We start from the raw sequence: 19182 nt of genomic DNA on the forward strand, positions 1-19182 counted from the left end.
GTTTGACCTATTCATTCAATTATGCATTATTTTGAAAGCTCCTTCTATAAATTATCAGCTGCACTTCTAATTTATTTCTGGTGTCAGCCATGTGTTTGAATTTTAATAGCTGCTGCTTTGTTTTTACCTTATTAATGAGTATTTATATTTATATAATCCTGTTTCCCACATAGCAACTTTTGTTGTGTTGCTATATCATGGTATTATAATACAGTATTTTCTTTTGATTTTTTTAATTCAGGGTGTCCCCTAATAAGACTAATTAATTGATGGATTCAAAGTTCTATAAAGAACATGTGCGATGGTGTTATATTTTATGACTTTCACTGTGTACTCAAATAACATTTAACAATTTTATGTTCGGTAAAAAGCTAGGAGAGACCAGAATATGTTAAAATTTTACTAAAAATAAAAAGATATTTTATAGTTTCACTACTTGTTATAGCTTTTTTTTTTTTAACACAGGTAGCCTTTCACTATCAATTATTTTGATAAGATTTGCTTTTTGTCTAACATAAGTTCTTACCAGTGTGTGTTCTTTATGGGAAGAGGCATAAATTGAGAACATAACTGATGGAACATGTAATAAATGTAAAAGTTAACCATTTAATTTTTATTTTTTTTAATGTAGAACACAAAAGCACCAGCTACATGCATTCAACTTTTAGAACAAAAAAAAGGGCCTGGCTCCCTGGTGCATTTATCACTGAGATGACAGCTGCAGTCTCTTTACGCTGCTCGGCATCTTCTGCTCATTTCGCAGACTTCCGTTTGCGGTATTAATAGAGCTGGATTGGCACTCACGTGTAGATGAGAACGGCACAGACCTACTGCTATGATCAGGAGGCCAATGGGAATTTGAGTGCAATCTTCTTAGATGTTTATTGCCTTCATCCTTCTTGCACTCTTCAGGAAGTAAGACTTAAAAAGGTTTAGTTTTACCCATCAGTGTTTTGACCTGCTTAATTCAATGCAGAATTGCAGGAGCCAGAGACTATCCCAAGAACATTGGCCTCAAGGCAGGAACTAAACCTAGATTGGACAGGAGTATGTCTAAGGACACATTCACTCATAAACAAGCCAATTTAGAGTGACCAATTAACCTAATAAGCATGTCTTTGAAATGTGGAAGCAAAATCGAAGTTCACAGAGAAAACCACATGTAAATACAAGGAGAATGTGTCAATATCACACATACAGTATGTAAAATGTGTGACCAAGCATTGCGAGTCTATTCAGCCACCTTTCTTCACCATAATTCAGAATTTGCTTGATGTAAAAAGCAATGGAGAATTATACAGAATTAAGGCTTAATGGTGTGCATTCCACAAGATACTACTTTGATTCGTGCATAACTTCAAGTGTGTTTCAAACCTCCATTATTGAACCTCAATAATTTAGTTTAGGGTTATTGGAGTGAGACTACATTCTAGCAGCACTGAGCACAAAGCAGGAACCAACCCTGAACATGACATCAGTCTGTCGCAAGGGACACTCATGCACACAGTCCTACCAGAGCATATGAGAGTTGCCAAATGATCTAACCCACAAACCTTTGGGATGTAGGAATAAAAAAAGGATGACATGGAGAAGAACTCACACAAACACTGGTAGAACCTTCAAACTATACAGTATATGACAAATTTGCTAGACTAAAGTTTACACGTAATTTTACCTCTAAAGCAAATGTTCAGGGAATTATACATAACAATTGTATTAGATATTTCACAAATAAAATTTTGATACTTAGGCAGTTGCACATTGGCACTGGGGTTTAGCAATGCTGCCTCACAGATCTGCTTAGTAATTGTCAGAGGAGATTAGGAATTCTAACATTGTTGATGTGGAGTATTCCAGTGTCCTTCCAATATCCAGATGACGAGCATGTTACATCAAGATGAATCTAAGCTGGCAACATGTAAGCTTAAATGTGGGTTTTAGTTTTTGTTTTCAGCAATTTTAAAGATTTAATGTATAAATACGCCAATAGGTATTATTAAATACATGTGTGCAAAGTAAACGTTGCGATATATATACATATTTGTCAGGTTTTTGTGGGACTTAGTTTTGTAATATTGCAGTATTCACCTTTCTTATATTTGATGTACTGCATTTTCTCAGTTTAAAGAAAAGATTACACATCTATGAAAACTGGAACATCCCAATAAGTAAAAATTAATTCAACAATTTGGCCGATACAACCCATTATTATTTGTTACTATCAATGTCTTTTAAAGTCTGCGGATACAAATTTTGAGTTTTGAAATTCAAGATCTTGTTTTCATTGCATGTATTTACAAGATACTGTTCGCTGTGTTCAGCATCTTGCGTTATCTATCCGTTCTCAAAGAAGGGTAAACAAAAAAAGTGAAGAAGGCCGATCGCTGGTGTTTCGCTTGTATTTACGAGACGCTCATTCTGTCTCTCGCTTCTCGCTCGCTCGCTAGCTCGTTCTGTCTCTCTCTCTCTCGCTCTCTCTGTGAAAGCTCTTCCCGCGCTGAGCACTGTGCACAGCGGTCTGACCTTCAGGTCACGTCCCGGAGGGGCTGCAGGAAGGAGGGAGGGGGAGGAGGCAGGCAAGCAGGCAGGGAGGGAGGGCTGCTTGTCAGACTATACTGGCAATCCTATTACAGCAGGAGCGTGCGTGATTATTTCGCTTCCTGCTGATCCGGCCAGCACACACTGTGGCCCTTTCTGTTCGTTTTCTTTATTGTACGTTGTAGGAGCTTGTTACAAAAACAAGAAGAGTCCACAAAAAAGTGTCTGAATGTTTGTTTAAAAGGTATAACAGACAAATATTTAGGACCGTATTGTATATTAAAATTGATGACATTGACACGTACGCTGATTCAAGGTAGGAAAAGATTAAGCCGCGAAGAAAATGGTATAACGACATAATCTAAGCGAAATGCGAAGAGGTCCTTATAGATACAAACATATGTACTATTATTTAATCTCCTGAATTCGAACGTCCCGAGTTATGTTATTTCGTCCATACCTTTACTGCGAAGCAATAGACGGCATCCTGTTGTGCCCACTTATAGCGCTGCATGTATTGAGGAATGACCAAACACTAGAGGCGCAGTTCCGTCTTCTGGTGACAGGCCGGCGAACTCGCAAATAGCTTGGAAAGCCGAGCACGCGAAGGTCTAAGTGTTTCACGCAGTAGGGCACATATCTCATACCCCAATCTGACACAGTCAGCTCGATCACAGCTCCACCCTTTTCCGCCTCTACAAGGCAAGCCTAAAGACCGTGGTCCGCTTCTGGAGATGCAGTCAGAAAAGTAGCTGGCAAAATTAATTACGATAGGGAGTAATAGCATTGTAGTTCCGAGGTCCGAACCAAGGGCCCCATGTTACTGGATACCTGGCAGTTCTTTGTCGCACACAGTAGGATGCAGAAGAAGGTCCGGACTTCTCACGCTCTGTTTGTATACACATATTTAATAACTACTATGTCCACTTTTACACCCATCATTAAACTCGTTTAACCCTGACCATAATCGCGGAGGACGCAGCCCTCTCTGGAATCACTAGGGGAAGGCAGGAACCAATCCTGGGCGTTGTGTCAGTATTGCGATATTCTTGACTTACAGTATATAAATCTCAGAAAATTTCTATTTCTGAGTTGTAGAGATGTGTTGTGTAACGTATTCAAGTAATTGGTTATTGAAATTTTAAGTTTAAATTAATACCACCCTTTACAGACGGCATTGTTCGCAATACTTAGTAAAAACAAAAAAAGTAATATCGGATTTGTCTGTTACAATTTAAATTGTTAAAAATATAAAAATTTAATAACCATATAATTAGGAAAATGGAGGAATAATTCAGGTAAACTAAAGAAACATGTGGACCCTTTAACAGACAAAAGTATATTGCTTAAATAGTTATTGGAGAAATTGTGTTTTAGTAAATCATTTGGGCTACGTTAAATAACTGTATATGCTTTCATGGGGATGCAAGTTTTTGGGGTATCCCACGACAGCTCCTAGAATCAGATCGGCTGCTACAAAGCTTAAAATTAAAACAATCGTTTTAATACTTGTCTAATAAAACCTGTAAATGTGATCGGTTATTTAGTGTACACACCTACAAATGCGACTTTAATTTATAGTATTCATTAGAACCTAATGAATTAATGGTTAAAAAATTAAATATATTAAGGACGGATCAGAAATACACGTCGTTTTCTTATTATTATTGTTATTAACAGCCGTCTTTAAAACGTCTCCGAAGTGAATTAAGTTCGCCGGAGGTTTATGGTAATTGCGGTTTCCCGACTGGCCTTCTGGGTAGTCTGTATGTGAGTGGGAGCGAGTTACTCTCATCTCCCAGTCTCCGCTTCAGACACGGAGATAGCAGCAGCTGTATTTGTTGTCTGGCGCTGCCGAAGCTTGCGAGATAGTAAAGCGCAGCAAAGAAATACACAGAGTGAGAAAAGAGAGAAGAAGCTTATTGCTTTACTTTTGTATCAGAAGTGAAGAAAACGAGCGTCAGGGGGAAAAACCAAAAACTACAGGATGTTTATAACCCTGGAAAGAAGAGCGCTGTTGTTTAAAAGGCGTGGGTGAGTGCGCTTAGTCGGCTTGTTAAAGCTCTCGCACGGCGGCAGCGATAAGCCAACATGGCGCTGCGAGGCATTACGGGACTGCAGTAATCGCAGGAGTCTGCGACCCACTGCCACCTGTACTCAAGAATCGTATTCAGGAGAAATTAATTGTATACGAACAAGAAGGTTGATTGTTATACCAGGAATACCTCGATTGGGATCTTGTACAAACTTGGTTATCCATCTGCGAGGATGTGTGGAGTTTTTAACGTTTTTATCGCACCTTTTCCTCCCCATTGGAAATGTATTGTGACTCTTGGGATCGTTACTGAAAAAGTACCTATGCTTCGACTTCGTTAATTTGTATATTTGTTTCACAGAAAGCACAAGTACATAATTAAAGTGTCGATATTCTGGATTCTTGAAAACATTTTCCAAAACTCAAAAGAGTTGCTGTGGATAAGGCAAATCTTACGGTCCCTAACGTAAACGAAACTTTCCTTGATATTGGTATCAAACCGTCTCGGTGGCAATTTTGGATTTTGTCTGTCCGTTGATTTCATCTATTCAGAGAAAGGACCTGTTTTACATTCGCTGCTGGTTTTAATGCACAGACTTTAAAACCAACGAGGAAAGTTGACAAGGAACCGGAGACACTAACATATATCCAGGACTTGACATCGTTGCAGGTAAGGTATTGGTTTAATTTATTACATAAGTGTCTCGAAGTACACCTCTGATGTGTTGTGTTAAAGTAACGATTGTGGTTTATTGAACAGTGGGCAGTTTGTTGATCGAGTTGCCGCCGATGACAACGAACTAAGTCTGTTTAAGGTGCCACTTGCAGGTGCCCTTCTTTGTAATTGTTGGACTGGACGTTTGATACCGAGAATTGAATTCAGCTATACTGGTACTTAAATAAAAAATAGTAGACGATCTTACAGCAAGTTAGTCTGACCATGGTCCGGGGAGTTGAACCTAGGCGCATGACGCCAGAGATGTTTAACATCAAAATATTAATAGAGAAAAGGACTGAAGCGAATGAGTTTGGCTGAAACATTTCTCTAAGGCTCATATAAGCAATTGCAACGTACACAGAATCGGTTTAAGATATTTTGCACTGGAAAATGCGCAAACATTTTTCAATAATGACTCAGTGCCTTGTCTGATCGGGGCTTCCCGCGAGGGGAACGACTTCGAGCTAGTGGCTCCGATTAGACTGAACTTTTTTCTCATTTTTTTTTAAAAGCGAATTGTAAGCTGGACAGAACACGAACTGCCAGCACGTATGAGGAAGCTACCTTGGTTAGGTTCCGTGTGGACCTTGGTACTGATTCGAAACCCTACTAGTTTTCGGGCGTACGATTGATCACTTACTGTTTATGCCCTTCGTATGCACCCCCACAATGCCTATGAAAGCGTATGTGATAGCGGAAGGGATGGCTTTGGGCAAACTTAGTTGGATTTATGTATGCACGTAGAATGAAAAATGCGACAGTGGAGACACGAACCAAAACTCTTAGTGCAAGACCCCTTTTTTATAGGTCTGTCCACATAAACGGCTTATATAGGAGTTCGAGTACAGAATTGAATCGAGGCACTTAATCTGACTGCAGCTTTTAACGGCTAACGAAACGCCGTGGCGATCGGTATTTCGCCATGCAGTAAAATGAATCGAACTTGTCTCGTAACATTTTTAAGTTTTTGGTAAAATAACGATCGTTTGCTTCGTGTAGTACGAATTATAAAAAAAGCCCGATTGTGTTCATTCGCGGGAGTTTTTGCACTGTCCCAGGCAGCGCATTAATTAAGGAGTATTCTTCGGATCAATGCAATTTACAGCTCATTAGTTATCCAGCACCTTTTAGCAGAATCGAGGTCTGTTTACCTTTACACAAGTCAGACAGTTCACGGACGAAGGAAAAAGAAAAGATTAGCAGTATCTAAATATCTCGGCGAGCTACCAGTTTATCTTAAGTTAAACTAATGTACCTCTAAAGTAACACAAATGGAGCTCTGTTTTAGAATGATTTGCAGACGGGGCGTATCGGGGTAATTGTAAACTTTTGTAGCTGATATATGAGGTTTAAGGTTTGTTTTTGTATCCGTTTGGTTTTTATGCCAAGCGACCAAGGGCGTAGAGATGAGAGGAATTTGTGGTCTGCTCGATTGGTAGTTGACGAGAGTCCTGGATTCTCTGTGAGGTTCGCGTCTTAGAGGGCATTAGCAAAGCGTCGGGGAGGGTCTGGTGCGTTAATTCGACACTTTCAGCGAAGTGTGTGTGTGTGTGTGTGTGTGTGCACGCGCGCACCAGGGGAGGTGTGTGTGTGTGGGTGCGCGTGCTCGTGCGCTCGCGCTCGTGAGTCCTGTCAGAGCTGCCACAGATAGTTCAAAGTATACGCATTGCTTCGCGTCGGTAGCGACTGAAGACGCATTTTAACCCATTTAAGGCAAATGGGTTGAAAGTCATTAAACTGTGTTTATACTTTTAGAAAGAGATGTCCACTGCGAGAACAGATGTACTGTATTTAAAAAGAAATAGTTCCTGTAATCGGGGGTATTTGTTTTTAAGCATTATATGAATATATTAGGAATCAACGATCTTCATGTAGTTTTCTTAAGATTTCTTCTTAAATGCATTTGTATTTATTTCTGTTTAGCAGTGCGTACGTGGGTAACGTATCTCAGTGTTCATGATTAAACAGACGCGGCTCGAGTCTAATCCCTAGTGTTTCGCGGAGTCTTTGTCTCTGGAGCCTCAAGTGTGCGCGCCACGAAAGTGACACTGGCAGATATGCTTGAACAGAAGTGCTGGAGCCGTGTCAATTAATACGTTTAGTGCTGTCTGTCTCTTGTCTCAAGAGATACTTTCAGGCAGGGTGCAATGCTCTGTCGAAAACCTGCAGCTACACCGAACGCTGATTTATTTGAAGGCGGGCAAAGAAGTTGAGGTTGTGGGACTTTTCGTCTACGTACATGAAGGAATGGCACTCTTGCTCCCTGGGGTTTGGTGTAGCCAAATTAACTTTTTTTTCCAGACCACCTAGTGCACAAGCAGCTTAACGGCTGGTTAATTTTTAGAACAGTTGCTCAATTTTTGTCACTTGCTCAGTAAATCGAACGTTTCAGCGGTTAAAGTGCAGCATTTCATTTCAAAAGGGCGAGATTTTTTCTGGGAGATAAGCTTGCTCTTGTAACTAGTCAGAGCTGACCATTTTGCCGTCGGGCTTTTCAAATTTTGCATATTTTCTTAATGAATGTACAACTTTTTATTCTATATACCAATGAAATGTTTTGTTTATCTGAAAGCGATATGAAATGCAAATTATTTAATTGGTCAGTGTTTATAATTCTTATTTAATGCTGTAATAACCTGAGAACCCAGGTTGGAAATTACCTGAAATAACAAAGTGACGGTAACTCGGGGGCTAGTGGGAAAGGGGGTATTACTGTAGACTGTTATCCATTTTTAACCCTTCGGGGCACTATCTATTATGTGAATCCTTTTTCCTCCAGCACAATGACGAGAGTAGTTGTGTGTAACCGGTAAATTAGGCAGTATCGAGACAAGCTGTCCCGCACGTACATATCCAGACAATTTAAAGAGTGCTCTCAGCCGAAGTGCAAGCTTAAAATTGTTCAGAACCCTATGAGGCGATCTTTTAGCGAATACGTTAGGTTAACAAGAGCAGGGAAATCGATTAGGATTTAGTGGAACTGAAGTCGTCCTTCTTTTCTACCAGGCGGTACTATTAACCTGTTCAGTAATAGCAATGTTTGAATCTAGCCGCTTTCTTTTATTTCATTTTACATAAACATTTGTAACCCTTTAAGATACACGAAGTCAAAGTTTTCGATGCATGTTAACTCCAGTTCCCCAAACCGAATTAACGTTCAAAAAGATGCTGCTTGCACTGAAAATAAAAATCTCGATAGTGGGTGTGTGCTTTGAAAGTTTCTCAGCAGAAGTTAATAGGACTGCTGGCAGTTCGTTTTCATTATTGAACAGTGGGGTATTAAGAATTCATCACCTACCTGGCATTGACTTTACTGCTGTGTTTAAAATATGCATGTAGTTTATACTGTTTTGGACCTTTCATATTACCCGCTACAAAGCACGAACCTATCAGGCATGACTGTGGTTACACAGAGTATGCCTTGAGGTACTGTATTAAGAACGTTTTCAGAGGACTTCTGTTCACATAGAGTGCAATCTCATGACCATAATGCAGAGTAAATTTTGTAAAGTGAGTTGCGCTACTTATTCACTAACGGGTGTCACCTATCCTTGGCAATGGATATTTGTTAGTTTTTTCATAATTATTAATGTATTCAGTATTAAGGAAATGTGATTTTATTACTTAAATATATGTGCCATTATCTCTGTACTTTAAATCTACATCATATAGTGCCTTTCACCAGTTAGGCAAAGCCAGTAAGAATACTTAGGACGATGTATGCGGATACACGCTCCGAACGCTGTCTGTGAAGATTCTTCCCTAAAACCCCATGTATTAATATATGAAAAACTTTTAAAGTGACAGTTGCCTTACACTGATTAGCCTGGACTGGCAGTGCTTACAGTCCGCACAAAGGAGTGGCGCCGGCTACATTATCAAAATAAGTGTTGTATCGAAAATCATCACGTTAACGTTAATATAACCATATGATCATGTATAACAAAAACGAAGTTTATATATAAGTACATGAGTTCAGAGTCATATAAAATGACTGCACGTGGCATTTGTTGCACTTTTAATCTCTAGTAAAGGAAGGTGCATTAGCCCCTGCGTGGATGGATGGATGGATGAATGGATGAATGGATGGAGTGCCACATTTGTTGTCAAATCCTGTCGCACTCTTGACGTTTAAAGTATGTTCACAGCAAATGATCTTAAGATTTGAAGAGTTATACATCTAATACGGGTCTCAATTCGTCTTGCTGTCGTGTTGTTGTGTCCATTATAAATAAAAAGGTGATAAAAATGAAAAACTGAAACACAGAGGAAGTACTAGTACATGTGCACGTTTCTGTGCTGTGAGTTTTAAGTGGTTTTATTTGTTTGTTTGTTTGCCAATAGTTCTGTGATTTTGTTTTTTTCGTGAAAGAACGGTTTTCGGAGAGCATTTGCAGATCCTTAAGCAGAAGGTGCACTGTTTAGTTACCTCAGTTTTCACGAGACGGTTGAATGCATGGAACTTTTGTTCATGAGCACATTAGGTACACTACCTTTTGAGTGTGCTGCTGTCGGATTATTTGCATCTTAGGTTTCAAGGTTTTCAGATCATGGTCCTCAAGACCCCTTATCAAGGTCACCTTAGAGCAGTTAAATAGAAGCAAGTAATTCGTCATGGCTAGGTTATCCAATGCTTGCGTTACAGATTCATTCAATTAAAGGGCTTTTTTTTCTTTCTACTTGAGTGTATTTAACATCATTAAATTATAAATAGTGTAACTGCAGACAAGAGGGATCTCTAGTGTAAGCCTGGCTGTTTGTTTTTAATTGCTTTCTGATAACTTTAATTTTCGAATAACTTTTCATGAGTCACTTCCTTTTATTTGTTTTTTAGTGATTCTGTTAAAGTAAACAAATTATTTTGTTTGTGAGGTACTGGGACTACCGTCAAATATGTAGTACAGTATATTCAAAGAGATTAAGTGATTAGGACTTGGCAAAAAACTCGAACCGATGGCTCTTTGAGACTGTAAAATTTAAAGTTGAAAAGGTTTTGGTTTAACATAACATATACCACGGAACTAATTGTCCCCAACTTTACAAACATGAGGGCATGTGTTTACATTTAAGGATAATTGTTCATTTAATCGAAGAGCCCGCTTATTTCGTGTGAGAAAATAATAAGGTTGCGCATAAGTGTTTTTACCTATTCTGTGCCTCTGTCACTGGATTTGGGTGGGCAGAATTATGGTACAAGGCAGGACTCTAATCCATCACCGAGAACACTTGCTCATACACCCCTTCGCCATTACAGGGCCACATAAGGACAGCCAATCAATCTAATATGTACTGTTTTGGGGATGTGGAAGGAAAGATATTTTTGGTGGATAACATATGTGAGTAGAAGCTTCAAAATGCACAAACTGCAAGAATCTACCCAAACTTACTCTGTAGCTGAGAGGATTTTTTTAAATTGACTACATATTGACATCTGGTCTTTAACAGAGTGGAGTCTGAATCCTTTTTTCATTTGTCTTTTTTTTTCTTTTCACTTCTGAGAAGTCGAGGTTTCCTTCCATGTACCAAAGCTGACCATGTTAGGGTAATGAACAATTCTAAATTGGCCCAATTACGGACTTGCACCTAATATAAGATTGATTGACATAGAGGGTAGTGCTGCAGTCTCCTGACTCCAGAGCTTCATTAATACATATCTCTGTTTACCTTTGATATATTTCAACGTTGCCAGAGCCATTCACTCTGCCTTCCTAAAATAAATGTAAAAACCAGGGACTCGACTTTTTATGCCAAAATATGATATTCTTTTGTAAACAGATACTACTATGAACTAATTAAAGTTGGCAGAATGGGAAGGATAAATGTCTAAAATGAGAAATATAAGGACGCTTTGTGTGTATGGACAGTATGTGCTTGCATTTTCGTTAAGATCAAAACAAGGTTGTCGGTTGCAGATTAGGTGTTAAACCTATAGATGTGTAGTTGAAGTACAGATTTCTTAGCCCGTATCCCAAAACTAAATGTATGGCGGTTAGCTGGCCAGATCGTATTTCACAGTTGGCTCCCATAAGTGAAGTCATGGCTTGATTGAAGTTGCACTCTGTCTCAGCCCCCAGGGAATGGATTGCTGCCCCTGAAACAGGAGAGCTCTTTTCATGCCCTGTTTTTGGTTGCAGAATCTTTTGTGCAGCCGGTTTTCGGAAAGGGCACGGATCGCTGCTCTCCTACAACAATCTGAGATTATGCTTCCACTGTTTCTTTAGCAGAGGGTGATGCCACATATTTATTTGTTTATATCTCGAGTACACTTCGGTTACAGGCATGTTCCTGTCCCAAACAGGCCACATTGTTTTCTCTTCACGTCATATTTGCACAACTCTACATGGCAGTGGCAGCTTTATTGAAAGTTTAGCATTTTTAAATAACCGACTCATAACTAGATGGCATTAGTGAAAACTAAAGCAACATTGTTACAATGATTTAACAGGCAGTATACATGAATATGTGTATTTCAATCCTAGAATTATGATTTAAGGCTAAAATTCCTAGATTTTAGCATTTTGTATTCCAAAGATTTCAATTTAGCATAATTTAGCAATTCACTCCGTTATCAAATTCTGTTATGTGATTGCTTTTACCATTTACTGCTTGTGACGAGTCGCTTGTTGTTTTTTTTTTTAAATACTGTACTTCTATTGAGGTGAAATGTAGGACAGGTGCACTTCTATCCAAAAGGATTCTGGGTTAGGCCCTACTTGAAGACGTGGCTTCAATCATATGAGTATATTCTGTGCTTCATAGAGAATGAAAAAATATTTAGGAAAACGTAAGGGCAAACTTTGAAAGTTAATGTAGCCGATCTCAGTAATTGATGCTCATTTTAACGGCTACCAGACGGATGTGTTGTTAAGTTCTAGTACTTTTGTAAAGTTGGCTACGGTACATAAACGCTTTAAAGAAACAGTCAACGATATTTTAAAGTGTAAATGTGTGCTATATTAATAGTCGAGTAAGCACCTTACAGGCAGTGGAGTACTTTTGAAAGAAATTAATATTTGCAAAATAAATAACAGGCACTTGTCGATATAACAGATCTTTATTCCGGATACCTAAACGCTAATTACGCTATGAAAAAGGTGATAATCTGGGATTTTGTCAGATGTAAAGTTGTATTCAAAATGTCTGTCAATAAGCATTTTTTTTCCTTTAGGTGTTCTTTATTATAAGTTCGAGTTAAATCTATGGGATGTAAAATAGTCCGCCTTTCATTTGGAGTCTGGATCTGGCCAAGATTGTCATAACATACTAGTTTTGGCCTTTTCAAAAGGAAAGTAGGGAAAAGTTTTACTCCTCTAACGTGTCTATACAAGGGTATTGCATGTATGCTCTGTGGGAACTTTTGGTTCTTTGGCTGTGTGTGTCCAGATAATGTCTATTTGCAGGCGCCTCTAATCGTAGGTGGTGCTCTTAATTTTTCGAAGTTGGTTTGTTTTCATTCATGTGGCAAACAACTGGAGAAATAGCAGGAATCGGAATTAATGTGATGTGTGTACAAAATAAACACTTAATTTAAATCACTGAACTTTTGTGGATATTTTCCCTTGTTCACAAAAGTATCGTAAAACGTTGAAAGATTTAACCTTAACCTTTTAACCTGGCCTTTTCCTAGTTCCGATTAGGTGCACAAATAGATGGAATTAACACGAAATAGCAAGAGGCTATAAAAGTGTGGCCGTTTAAACTACTGGGAACACGTGCCTTGTACATGGATTGGCTTCATATTGGATACCTCTTTAGTTGTAAAGAACTTTAATTTTGCGTAAGAGCTGGCCCCTCTTTTTGAGGGACAGCTTTTATTTTGTTGCGCGTCTTTGCAGATTTGGAACTCCTCCCGCGAGCCCAGCTGCATTAGTAGATCTGTCTCACAATACTACTGTTGTTGGTCATGGGTTTTCGTCCTTCAAGATTGTGCGCCCATCTCCGCTGCGTTGGGTGGTGATAGGAGAATGTGAGGCCTGTTTACAGGCAGCGCAAATAATGCGACAGCTGTTGGGGAGAAGGGCTGTCTGCGGCGCCCTCGTTCCCCTCCCTCTCGCTGGCTGCACAAAGCTCTCATTATAGGGCTGCCTCTTCACCTATAGGGCACGAGGCACAGACAGCACTCCCAGTGTTAATTTGAATTGATTTTCTTCCTTTTCATTTTTAGACGCAGCATGCTCCAGTCGCTGCGCAGCTAGTCGATCTTTCTAGTGAAAAACTTGAATCGGGTATTTTTTGGCGATGCGACAGTTTATCTGTTTTCACAAGATGGGGACTCTTTCTCACATCTCTACCATAGTTGAATGCGAAACTACTAACAAGTTTTTTTTTCGGAGATAAAACGGGACATTACCGTTTTAAAATGCGCTTTTAATTAGACAATCTAAATACTTGTTTTTTGTGACAGTAGGATGTAGGTCTTTTTATATCAGGTAATATAGTCTCACTAATAGTTGGACTCCCCTTTATAAAACCCTAGACAGCAAATTTAAAGATCGCAGAAAAGCATTAGTATACCATTAAGCGGACAGCAACTTCTATAGTTTGACCTCCTTATTTTTTTTTATCCCAGGTTTATTTCAAAGCGAAAGCATGTTTTTCCTTTCCGCCTACTATACATTTCTTCACGCCTTCCCCAGTCGTTCCTTCCATAGTTCTGTAGAGTACGCATTCATTCAGCGGTGAAAGTGTATTCATTTGTTCTTAGTGAAGTATCGGCACATATCAATCCTCCCATCCATCTAGTGCTTTTGTGTTCTCTATAACTGCAACATTAGGTCGCAAAACAAAACCAGCACAGGACGTGACTCCAGAGACATACAACAAGTATTTTTGTTAAGTTTCCATCAATATTCCAAAGTTGAATGGCAGCGGAGAATCCACTCCCCGGCAGTGCCTGGCCCAGAACTCAAACCTACCGTCGTCGAGTTGCGAGCCAGACGATCTCGTCCCCCACTAGAGTTCGGTTTCATCTAAGTTCTTTTTCCTATGGAATTATAATTTTTGATGCATAAAACGATTGCTTCAGTGGGAAATAACCATAAAAACAGAACATGTAAAAAGATAGATGGTTACTTGGTTTTTAAATGTGTGCTATCTGTTGCATATGCACGTGTCCTCTTTTCAGTAAGCTTATTGTATTTTGCCTTAGGCAAAGGCGGTAACCTTGACAGGACGCCGTCTTTGCTTCGTTTAATTTGCGGCAAAAAGGAACGTCTGCTATACACCGAGCCCTTTTTTCCAAAAAATAGAAAAACGCTGTGGATGTCGCATGTGCTCGTCTTTTTAATAATCATACTGTACATCAGTCGCACATATGTGGTCTAAATCCTAAGCAGGGTCTTTAATAAAATAGCGCAGTCATCTGCCTTTGTGGTCACGGAAGGATTTTCAAGCCACGAGTGTAGGCGACACATGCCAAATTTTATTTATTTTTGTTTTCCAGCTGCCCAACTGTTCATATCTCTTTAGTGGATCCGAGTGCCTTTGCAAAATTGCATCGTGCTTCACCCCAGATCTTCAGAACGGAATATCAAGCGATTAAATTTACTCAGAATTAAGTTACTTTCATTGCGTTGCACCGTAGTTCATATAAATCCCAGGGGTGTTTTTTTTTTTTTTTTTTTTTTAAGACGCTAACATTGCAAGAGCTAGGGAAGCACAGAGATTGATGTTTTTATCTACTGTTCAGGAATACCGAAGAATTATCCCCAGTAATTTAATATGGCCAACATAAAGCAAACATGCGGGATTTGAGATGGTATGCGCAGGCTGGATGCATAACGGAGTCTGATTCTTGGTTAATTCTCAAGATTTCAAAAACCTCCATAATACCCCGTTACCCCGCCTTTTACATTCTTTTTGTATTTGAAAACGCATTACGATTAGGATCGTTCACACTTCTATACCCTATAGGAAATAACAATGCTTACTACGGCAAAGCCCAGGACGCTGCCTTGTTGTGTGTGTGGTAGAGAGAGGGAGAGAGAGAGAGAGAGAGAGTGTGTGTGTGTGTGTGTGTCAGGGGTGGGGGTGTTGCTGGGTTAGAAGCACCGTTGCAGTGCGTCCATTTGCTTTCTAATGAGCGCTGCTGTGGTCTCCCCGGGGGTCGCTTCCATTCAGGTACTGTACGAAGTGAAATTGAAAGGAGAGGGGGAGGGCTCAGCGCTGCCAGCAAATCGATCAACCCCCTCAAAGCTGTTGCGCCGTCAATGTGGGAAACACAGTCCCTGTCAGCCACAATTATGCAAAGTCAACTCTTCTGCGATCGATATCTACTAACGTCCTTTCTGAATAGTCCCGTCTCTCTCCGCTTTAGATGACAATTGTTTGCTGGCATTTGCCTCTCCTCCTTTGCTTATAAGTCGACCACCTTATCACAGTTAGACTCTTGCGTTTTAATGAGCTGTGCGCTGGGAAAACGTAAGGGTACACATGCAGTCTCTTGATGGCTATCAAATGCAACTTTTAAAAAAACATTAAGAGAATGTATTCAGCAGTCCAAGAGTAAAATGCATATAAACAAATGAACTAACTTGAATATGTCTTTAAAACAGGCAGGAGATGTGAAAATCTGGAACTTTTCTTGTTAACCGCACGTTAACGTGTGGAGGCGCTACGTTTGAGATAAGCTTCGCGGACCCTGGCAGTCCCCCCAGTGTCCGGGATGTTTTCCAGATGGTATTTACTTTATTTACGGGGAAGGGGGTGGATAGTGAAGTCTGATGCTTCTATTCGTTCATTTTAGCTTTGTATTTTGACAGGGCATAAAGCTACATCATCTACCATTTTTAACCGATGTTGATAATGAGCTCGGGACTCCTCCTGGTTTATAAGAAAATAGGCAACTTCACAACGCACCATTCATATGCAGTTTAATTCGTTGCCTTGCCGTCTTGTATCGAATGACTGAGAAATTTCTCGACCAATGTGTCCGAAGTGGAGAATATTGTTGTAAAAGATGAAAACGGGCGAAGAGTTTCTCAAATACAGCAGAAAGAACCACGCTGAAAGCAATACTTTCAGATTCGTCCTCCTTCCTTTAATAGGCGACTCGCAAAATGTACACGCTGTAAGCTTCACAGCGAAAGGGTAACTCCGAGTCTTCTGTCACCGTTGTGACGTCCTTTCAGTAGAAAGCATTTTTAGCTGTAATCGCTCTTTGCTTCAGGAATGCTTCGAAATGTGTCCTATTTTAGCGAATATGTAAATGGCGAAATAGGCAAAAGCCGAGATGAGACGAGTTCGGCAAGCAACTGCCTCCTTGCGGAAGTGCTACGAGCCAGAATTGCAGAGTGCAAGACCCGCTTTAAAGCTTAATCGACGTGCTCACGAAAGTGTGCAAGATGATTCAAGGGGAATTCCTGACCATCATTTTACCCATCTGGTGTCATTAACCCTAGAATTCGTCTGAAGTAAATTGGTTTTTAATTTTGATTTATTGCAATCATTAAGACTAGGCATGAATCAATGGAGTAACGAGGTGCGCGATCCTTGCGGTGGTTTGCAGAATAGAACCCGGTAATGAAAACACACTTAAAGGAAACAAGGTGCAGTTAAAAAACACTCATAGAATATTCCTTTCGCCCATACCATCCTACTTTTAGTCTATCCTGCAGTTCATGAAGTTGATTTTAATATATATTTTAAAGATCATAATGGCGTACTTTTCACACTCCACCCTCCGCAGCATTTTAAGCGATTAATGTATATCCCTAGAGAATTGTGTGCTGCCGAGTCATACGCAACTAGATGTTAAACGTGCGTTTTTTTTCTCTGAGGAATTATGTATTGATATTACTGATGGGGATCTCGTAACGTCTTTCGATTACTGGATAAATCGAAGAAAACTTATATATTGCATTGCCCGAGCATCTTGTACGCCTGTGTCTTTTCTACTTTCTTCAAAAGTCAATCGAGTATCCTAGCCACAATGGATCAGAGTTACAGCCTCTCTTTTGACCAGTGTTGCCGTAATTGGCTCCTGCATGGTCTCTATTGAGCGGGTTCAAAAATGGAAGGATATAGCAAAACTTATTAAAAGAAAATAGCATTCACTTTTAAGGTGGGTAAAATATGACCTTTATCATCTATTTGTGATTAGTTTACTTTCACCCTTTTTAAATCAACATATGCCAAGACAAAGACTGGATATGTCATAAACAGGACGGTGTGGTGATAACACTCCCGAGTACTTCTAGCTGGTACGCGGCCAGTGTACAGCCACTAATTAGAATATCGTGCACATATTTGGGATTGAGAGTAAACCCCACCAGATGCACTCCACGAAGAAACGGCTTGAACCCAGCAGTCGGATGACTGAGCAAGGCAACGCACAGTCAAGTCCGTGATGTTTTGAATAATTTGGTTAAAGCGAAGAAATATCGGAACAACTAACTATATACGTTCGAATATCGTCAAGGTTTTAAAAACCTTCCTAATTCGACGCATCAAGTTTGAAAATCGATCATTATAACAGAAAGCGTAGATTTAAAGGACGAATCGCTTTTTAACATCAAGTGTAATAAAATAACTATATAAGAAACGGAGCTGCCATTGTATCAACTGCTTTCACTTAACCCTTTGGATACCGCTACACAACAGTATACCCAAACTGCAGATAATAATCCCTTTAGAGAAGAATGGGCCTATTATTTGTATTTTCTTGCACATGACCTTAACTGCTAATGTAACTGTAAATACAGGTCACGGTTTCGACACCTAAACATATCAGGGATTAAATGTGGCCTAGTAGATGGGATAATGGACTGAGAACACCATAGTTGCTAGCTTAGTCATCTCTTTTTTGCCTTTAATTATATATCTATCTATCTTGTATTCTGTTTATCCATATCAGCTTGCCACGACGAACTAGATATAGAGTATACAATTATAGCTCTGTATACATAAAGTAGTGCGTATGTAGATTTTTAAGACACTGGATTGAGCTTTCTTGTGGAAAGGCGCTATAAATCTTACTTTTCGAGCACTTTATGTTGTTGTGGTGACTTTCAAATTGGATTAAAAGTGTCAATAGAATAACACACTAAAAGTACACCAAACCTTCTCTTTAAAAGCTCAATCCGGACATTTTCTAACCGAAGCGTTGCCATTATTACCCTGGATACATAGTTGAATTAATGTGAGCACAGAGGAATAGCGACGGGGGATTCTTAGTTTAGGCTTTGTTGTTGCATTGGTTTAAGAACAGAAAGAACTGTAATAATCAACCAGGTAGGAATGGATTTTGTAGGTGCCCTGCACCTTTAAAAGATCCCGCGGTAGATAGCGCTGGCCAGAGGCCAAACGCTGAAAGCGAGAGGGCGCCAAAGCTGAGCTCCTGCGCTGATACCGCTGATTTATCTCTCTCTCTCTTTCTCTCTCTGCCCTTTTCGCTCTCTTCGTAGATCCAACATTATAAGGTCTCGTTGCCAAGTCCCACACCTTCGGAGAGCAGCGCTGATTACCGTTGTTTACAAGCTTGTCATTTTACTTCTGGACTCCAAGACAACAGTCCATGTATAATGAATTTAAATGATAAAAATGGGTTGCGCTATTACCGCATCGCCCCCAGGTCCTTAAATCTCCCTCGTGGTGCATTGACCTTGCCTACGAAGCAGCTGCAACCAAGTGTAATGTTAACTCTTTAAGAAGGCGAGCGAGTGATAGAAGGAATACGTTATTCGAGATAATCAATGTATCACCCGGCTACTAATGCGTTGTTATGAATTGAATCTGACTTGGAGATATGTATATTCAGTGCTAACTCTAGCGGACATAATAAACGTTTAAGAGCATACCCCTCTCCTCTACCCCCATCTTATTTTGTTTGTAATTCATTGGTCGTGGTGTTGATTTGTTTTTATTGACTTAATTTCCATGCATGACGCTTACG

The 19182-nt window shown here is 39.7% G+C and overlaps 1 protein-coding gene across 4 annotated transcripts in view; it reads left to right on the top strand.

Moving 5' to 3' along the window:
* Window positions 1–4321: 4321 nt before the first annotated feature.
* The window catches only part of bcor (BCL6 corepressor), a 59950-nt gene continuing 45089 nt past the window's right edge, over window positions 4322–19182 (top strand). For 2 of the 4 annotated variants that reach the window (XM_051926100.1, XM_051926101.1), the window contains exon 1: window positions 4323–5243. The gene's annotated coding sequence lies outside the window, so the exon portion shown is untranslated. Of the gene's footprint in view, window positions 5244–19182 lie in introns of all 4 variants that reach the window. The other 2 variants (XM_051926102.1, XM_051926103.1) reach the window with 2 other exon arrangements.

Source organism: Erpetoichthys calabaricus, chromosome 4 (genome assembly GCF_900747795.2).
Source record: "Erpetoichthys calabaricus chromosome 4, fErpCal1.3, whole genome shotgun sequence".
Taxonomy (NCBI): Eukaryota; Metazoa; Chordata; class Cladistia; order Polypteriformes; family Polypteridae; genus Erpetoichthys; species Erpetoichthys calabaricus.